This window comes from Haplochromis burtoni, unplaced genomic scaffold, assembly GCF_018398535.1.
Source record: "Haplochromis burtoni strain Fernald_Lab_line unplaced genomic scaffold, NCSU_Asbu1 Contig_1120, whole genome shotgun sequence".
NCBI classification, from domain to species: domain Eukaryota; kingdom Metazoa; phylum Chordata; class Actinopteri; order Cichliformes; family Cichlidae; genus Haplochromis; species Haplochromis burtoni.
Window position 1 is genome coordinate 1,658 of NW_024583481.1, and position 7,230 is coordinate 8,887.

At 41.9% G+C, this 7,230-nt stretch overlaps 1 long non-coding RNA gene across 1 annotated transcript in view; it reads left to right on the forward strand.

Annotated features, from left to right (window-relative positions):
- The first annotated feature begins 4,120 nt into the window (after positions 1 to 4,120).
- LOC102311994 overlaps positions 4,121 to 7,230 on the forward strand; it is an 8,508-nt gene continuing 5,398 nt past the window's right edge. The window contains exons 1-3 of the long non-coding RNA XR_006053496.1: positions 4,121 to 4,165; positions 4,252 to 4,455; positions 4,710 to 4,811. This is a non-coding gene — a long non-coding RNA (uncharacterized LOC102311994). The remainder of the gene's footprint in view (positions 4,166 to 4,251; positions 4,456 to 4,709; positions 4,812 to 7,230) is intronic.

Here is a 7,230-nt window from a genome sequence, read left to right on the forward strand (position 1 = left end):
CAATCCATCAGTACACCATTTAGTGAGGCTGAAAAAGAGATGAATAACATGATGAGCTCTCTGATTACATAGAGAGTATCAGCAAGAGACCTGAGCGAGCTCTAGTAGCCACACCGGAGTACTCCAAAGCAGCTGCTGGCACTGACTGTAATCCAGTATTCGGCACGCATAACATGAAGACCTGTTCTCTCTTAGGACAACAGCTTGTTGTCCAAATTAAATTTAAATATCTGCGTCTCATCACCCCGACGCTTTATGGCTCCAGCGTAAATCCACTGTGGTCCTGCCGGAGTCCGCTTGAGTTGTTATTACAAAGTGACATGGCAGCATCAAGCTCCAAGTGAGACCAGGAATATATAGGTCTGCTCCAGCTTTCCTGAGCTAGGAAAGAAGGTGACTGGACTTCTTTAACTTAGATGAAGACATTTTACCTCTCATCCAAGAGGCTTCTTAAGTTCTAAAAACCAGCAGGTGAAGAGTCTCAGATATTTAAAGCCTGTTAGTCTTTTTGTTTTTTATTAACATGTTTGATATGAAGAAAAAGACAAAAAACAACAACAACAACCCACAAATAGACAACAATACAGCAAGGGCAAAAACACAAAAGACAAGACAAAAGATTACACTTGAACAACAAAAACACTACTTCAACACTGGTAATAAACAGAAATACAACGCTTAGGTGGTGGACTAAGTTATTCAAGTTGTTTACAATCAATCAAAAATAAATGTGTTTTATCTAAAAAAGTTTGCCACACATCAAAGATCTTATTAAGTTTATCCTCTAATATATAGCTGATCCTCTCCATGTGCAGCAGAGCAGTCAGTTCTCTTAGCCGCATTTTAATTGAGGTACAATGTCAGACTTCCAGAGTTATTATAGAAGTTTCGTAGCAATTACCATTCTGAACAAAACTGTAGTTTGTGCAGCAGAGCTATAGAAGAGAAGAGGAAGATCCAAACAACGCAGTTACTGGGCCCGGCTCTGATGTGCAGTTGTACATATCAGAGAACAATTTAATACACCAAAGAAACACATGACAAGCAACAGGTGTGGGTAAAGGGTGCAGCATCGGAAGTGAACAAGCATCGAAGGCGTTTGGAAAGGGAGGGGGTGAGTGTGTGCATATCAGTGTATGTGTGTGTGTGTCCGTAGTTCAGCTGAGACTGTGTCCTTCGCCCTGCCAGGCTAAGTAAACAGTCTTCCAGCCAACCCTGGTGGCCTTGCATAGAATGGGAAGGAACAGACTAAACACAGTCGTTATCAGGGTGTTGTTGTTCAGCTCCAGCCTTGAGCCCAGCTGGCGCCAAAGGGGTATCCGCATAAGTGATGGTGTTTTTACTTTAGTGCGAACAGCTCATATGAATTTCAAAGCAGTTCTACAGTCCAACACTGGTCTCTCAATCTCCCGTTGGAGAGCCGCGAGCTTCGCCATACTTGCGTTCTGTGATGTTGTCATTTCTTGTGCTCAAGGAGCCGATTTCTGAGAACTCACGGCAGTGTGCCTCCCCGAGATGTCATCCAATTTGCGCCCAGAGATGTTATTCCGAGCTAGCCCTTCCGAGATGTATCCAGTCTGCAGTCAGAGATCTTATTCTGAGTATTCACAGCAGCCGTAGCCTCTCCAAGATCTTATCCGTGCTGACTCAATGAGCCCATTTTGAGAAACTCACGCCTCTCCCATCATTCCAATCCCAGCGGGCAGCCTTGTGGGGGTTTGAACAGCCGGTTCCGCTTCTTAATTCTTCGATAAGTCAGGGCCAAGCCAGCTCCGATCAGCAAGAACCCTGTACCATGGTTCCGAATAGGTAGATATCTTCAGCTCAGCTCACCCAAGCCCAAACTTCTCGTTGAGAAAGGGGTGTCAATTGCATTTAGGGACCAGTTGATCAAATCCATAATTCCTCTTTTAGGTTTTAGAGAACAGACTGTGAGAGAGTGTTCCAGAGAAAAGTGCGACCGCCTTCATCAAGAGCAAGAGCAGTGCAAATTTGCAGCCCAATAATAAAATAATAATAAATATAAAATAAAAATATAAATAAAATAAAAAAAATAATAAAACTGAAAATGTGGCAGACCAAATCCACCCTCATGTTTAGACTTACATAGATGAGCTTTTGATATTCTATGAGTTTTCAAGCCCCAGACAAATGATAATACCACTGAGATGATCAATTTGAAAAACTGTTTATTCAAAAAGACTTAGGGAGAGAAACCATTTTAATTGCATTGATGCGTCCCACCAAGGAACTAATAACTAATTAGAAGCATAATAACACCCAGGTATTTCACACTGTCTATAATTTTAAAAGTTAAAGTTTTCAAAAGGTCAACATCCAGGTTTGCAGTTAAAGTCACAAATTCACTCTTCTGCCAGTTAATTGTATAACCTGAGATTTCCCCAAATGACCTCACCAGGTCTAAAAGTACAGGAACAGATCGCTCAGGATTCGACAGGAACAAAATAACATCATCACCGACCTAAGACCCCGTTAGTCTTTAACAGGGTCTTAGGTCAGTGCATGTCAAAGTAAAATTCACAGGGATGGGATAACCCAAGGTTTCCCAGGATAAACTGGCCCTAAGCATCACTGCCTTCTTCTGATAGTGCATCCTGGAGTGCTATTATCCTTCTGGGAATATTTTATTTTCATAAATAAAGGCAAACAGATCTGCCTCTACCTGCATCTATGAGTTGGAGGTTCTTCCATTTGGTATCACCAATAGCAAGGCCCAAAGCAAAGTGTTGGATTCAGTGGATGGACTCTGCCACTCAGACACTTTTGGATACAAATACTGCCCACATGATCCCCTTGTACCTACATACACTAAATAATATCTATACAGGTCTTTCACATCTCTGGGCTTCATCCTTCCCTTTATCCCTGAGGCCAAGATCTCAGTGGAAGACATGTGGAGGACACCCAGAACATGGGATTGTCCAGTGCTGTCAGAAGCAGAGCTGCAGATGTGGACTTGAAGGCAATTAGAACACCTAAAGCAGATATCCCTCCCTGACTGCTATATCAGCTCAGTTGCTTTTATGTGTAGAGAAGACCAATGCGAGACAAGTAGATGCCTCATATCTAACTGCGTGATTAAGAGTGGCTCCAAAGAATCAGAAATCCATGCCAAGCCAAAGTTTTGCAGCACTTACTTTCTCCCCTCTACTGAATATTGGGCAACAGAGATCCTATAACAAGCCCAGTGGGCCTCTGAGGAAACATAGTGGAAATCGTAGGTGTATGATGATTCAGGGCAGAAGGACACTGCAACTCGGTAACATTGTTATGATGGTAGACTCTGTCTAGCCATGGGCACTTTGGCCAGTGAGCCATGTCACCACCTTGCACCTTGGTGGCAGGCAAAATTTTTATCAGGACTGATAATTCACCCCAAAACCTCAAATACACACACACATACACATTATGTAATTGTTCTCATGTCTCAAGTATTTAGTTGTTTACTTTTAGTAAATAACTAAATACAAACTAATTTTAATGCAACATTATTTTCACTGTTGTTTCATCATAAGACAAACATAACAGATCATAAAACTTTCATTTTAACCCTCACAGCTCGTCTGACTGTGAGTCCCAGCAGCTCTCAGTTCTTTAAAGGAGACTTTGTGTCTCTGAGCTGTGAGGAGGACGACAGCTCTGCTGGATGGACTCTGAGGAGAAACACAAGCAAACAACAGAGGACTCAGTGTGGAGATGGGTGGGGAGAAGCAGCTGGTTCTTCATGTAACATCGATGTTTTCCAAGTGGACAGTGGAGTTTACTGGTGTGAGTCCAGAGAGGGTCCCATCAGTAACATGGTTAACCTGACAGTCACTGGTAAGCTGAGTGTGTGGAGTTAGTGTTGATGAAGCTGTGTGTAAATGGATGAAATGCTGTAGTTTGTCTCTGTGTTGAGGTGGATCAGTGATCCTGCAGAGTCCTGTCCTCCCTGTGATGGAGGGAGATGACGTCACTCTGCTCTGTAAAACAAAGACCACTCCCTCCAACCTCCCAGCTGCTTTCTATAAAGATGGCTCCCTCATCAGGAAGCAGCCTACAGGTCACATGACCATCCAGCATGTTTCCAGGTCTGATGAAGGCCTCTACAAGTGTGACATCAGCGGTCATGGAGAGTCTCCATCCAGCTGGATCACTGTCACAGGTGACACACTCACCTGTCTGTGTTTCTGCAGCTTTCAACATTCACAATGTGACGACAACTTAATGACTGTGTTTGCTTTATTTTAGGGGAACACACCACCACACCTCCACCTACATCCACACCTCCACCTACATCCACACCTCCTCTTGGTTCCACCTCCATCACTCTTCCTCCATCACTCTCTCCTGCTGTTCTCTCTGTGTTGTCATGTGTTGGATCAGCCTGTGTTGCGGTTCTACTGGTGTTACTGGTTCTGCTGGTAAGACGATGTGTTCACAGGAAACCTGCAGGTGAGTCTCAGACTAATAGAATAAAGTTCACATTCATTATGATTACACAGAGACAGCACAGCAATGTACTGTAGGTACTTCCTGATCTTACATCCATGGTTTTCTTCTGCTGAATAATGTACACAGTCATTATTTCTGGACATTGTAAAATGTAGAAATGATTTTTCTAAATAATTTCCTCACATTTTTAACAATTAAATTCTGTACAGTACATTAAATACAGTAAATTGTTCTTATTTTTTAAATAATTTCAGAAGGACAAGAAAACACTTTAGAAAATGAAGTCATTGATGACATCATATACAGTGAGATCAAAACATCACACTGTCCGCAGCAGCCAATCAGACAAAGCAGAGGTAATATTGGTCTCGTCTTCTTTTTGTTTGTTTTTGTAGTAGCTTCCGGGGTGGGGACAAGATTACTTTGGTTTTTGAAGTATATACAAATTGAAATATTCCGTAATTTCAGGAGACTGTGAAGACATGAGATAATGAATAAAGAAACTATTTTTGCCATTTCTTTGTCACAAGTGGGTACCTCCACCTGTTTTCAAAGTGTTATAGGGGATACCATTTCCCAATCAAACCAATTGTCTTCCACTTACCCAGACACTGTGTTAACCACTCCACTAAGGAAACAAAGACATTTTGAGAAAGCTATTACTATGAAACAAATCTAAATAATGTTTTTAAATAGTTCTCAATCAACAGTTATTTTTGGAAACAAATGAGCAACATTATGACCATTTCAGCTTTTTGTAAAGTTATCAGCTAATGTTAGCTAGCTTGGTTTTAAATCCGCTTCCGTGAACTCTATGGGAGCATCACAGAGACACAAACATCCTAGATGCTAACTCACCAATACCGGAGCTCAGTGTTCTTGTACAATTTACCCCAAAGCAGCCATATTACTGTACAGACTTACATTAAAATGCCCCCAAAACCTCAAACAGCACAGCCACAGTCTCAGGGATCCAGTTTTGGGATAATGAGCTGAGGTGAAGGCTAACAGACAGCTAGCAGCTACAGGCAGCTTTCCCTGCCAGTCAAAAGGCCACGCCCCTAATAATGCAAACGTTAAGCCTTAATGTAATTATAGCAGGCAAACCTTGAAATCTTTCTGGGATTTCCTTATCTGGGTGACTCAGGAGGTAGTCCACACACTACAACACGACAACCACCAAAGGGAGATCATTTTGACTCCATCCTACAACAGTTGCAGCACTGCTACTTTTCTACTCTAGAACAGTAGAAAACCATTTCATAAGTAGAAGTAAGCCTACACATTTTAACATCACATTTGGAGCCTCAAGTGAACATTTAACATTTGTGAACATTTGACATTTATTCAATTCAGTTCTGTTGCATCTTCAAAAATTAAAAATGAAATAACTGAGACTTACAATGGAGTATCGTTGCAAATGGTTTACTGAACCTTCTTTTCAGCGCATGTACAGAACATCAGTATCCATTTTCTACTGCCTCCTACAGGACACACTCTTCTTCCACTTCCTACAACATTAATGTAACACAGAACCAATACTGCCTCTCCTGGCATTACCATTGTAACGACACACTCATTCTGTTTCTTTCAGATGAATAACAGGAACTTAGGATGTAGGTATCTATGAATAATAACTATTATGCATACTCATATATTTATATAACCAACTAATTTCTTGATGCGATACCACAAGTTCAAAGCCTTTATTGTCATTGCATTTGGAAATGCAACAGAATGTGACATAACTGAACGATTAAACTTGTTTTTAAACCTTGTTTAGGAACAAAGTCGCAAACAATTATAATTGTGTGTCCACAAGAGAATTCGTACATGCACCATTTATTGGCATACATCCATTTTCTCCTGCTTCTCTTGGTCCAGACTGCAAAGATAACAAGACCTCTCTCTCTGGAGCCACCTCCTTTAACTCTTGTAAAGGAATTCCAAGCCAAGCCAACAGAAAGACAAAATCTCTCACAGAGAAATTATCTCTCCACCATATTTTGAGTTTATTCCAAGGTCTCAAAGCCTCCAAGGGAACAGCCAACTTAGCAATGAAGATACAGAACATGGTCCAGTCAAACTCGGTGTCCCCAGCTTCTTTGAACAGAAACATCTAGGTTTGATTTCTCTAAAAGGAGGACAGATCAATTTATTTAACTGGAATAACTAAGTAATAATAAGTTACCTCAAGGGCCAGTGTTTACCCACTGGAAACATGTTGCTTAAATATGATGATATTAAGAAGGTCCGTGGTTGGGCAGCTCATGGGATTCATCAGTGTACAAATTAAAACCTCCAATTAGAATCACTTCACCCATTTTAATAATACAAGTCACAAAGTTAGGAAACCCAGTTAAAAGTGACGCTGTTGAGGTGGATGATCAATAAGCTCAAACACAATAAAACAGCTTTAAGAGGAAGAGTGGGAAAAAAACCTGTGGAAAATATATAGTTCAGGTAGCAGAAAGAAGATCTGTGTTCCAGCCTCAAATAGTGCTCCAGGTGATGACAGCTGATTGTTGTCAGGTGTGTGGGCCAAGGGCGGGAGCCCACAGTGAGCTCCGCCCAGGCAGAGAGGGAGGGAGAGAGAGAGAGAGAGAGAACCAATAGCCTTGTGGGGCCGGCCGGGCAGGCACGGAGACCATGGCTGTATCCCAATTCAGGGTCTGCAGCCTTAAAGTACGCAGCCTCAACGATCCTCAAGGGCCGCGTACTCAAAGACCGCTAAGGCCGGAAGTCCGAGCCTTGTGAAATGGGACGGTCTAGCCT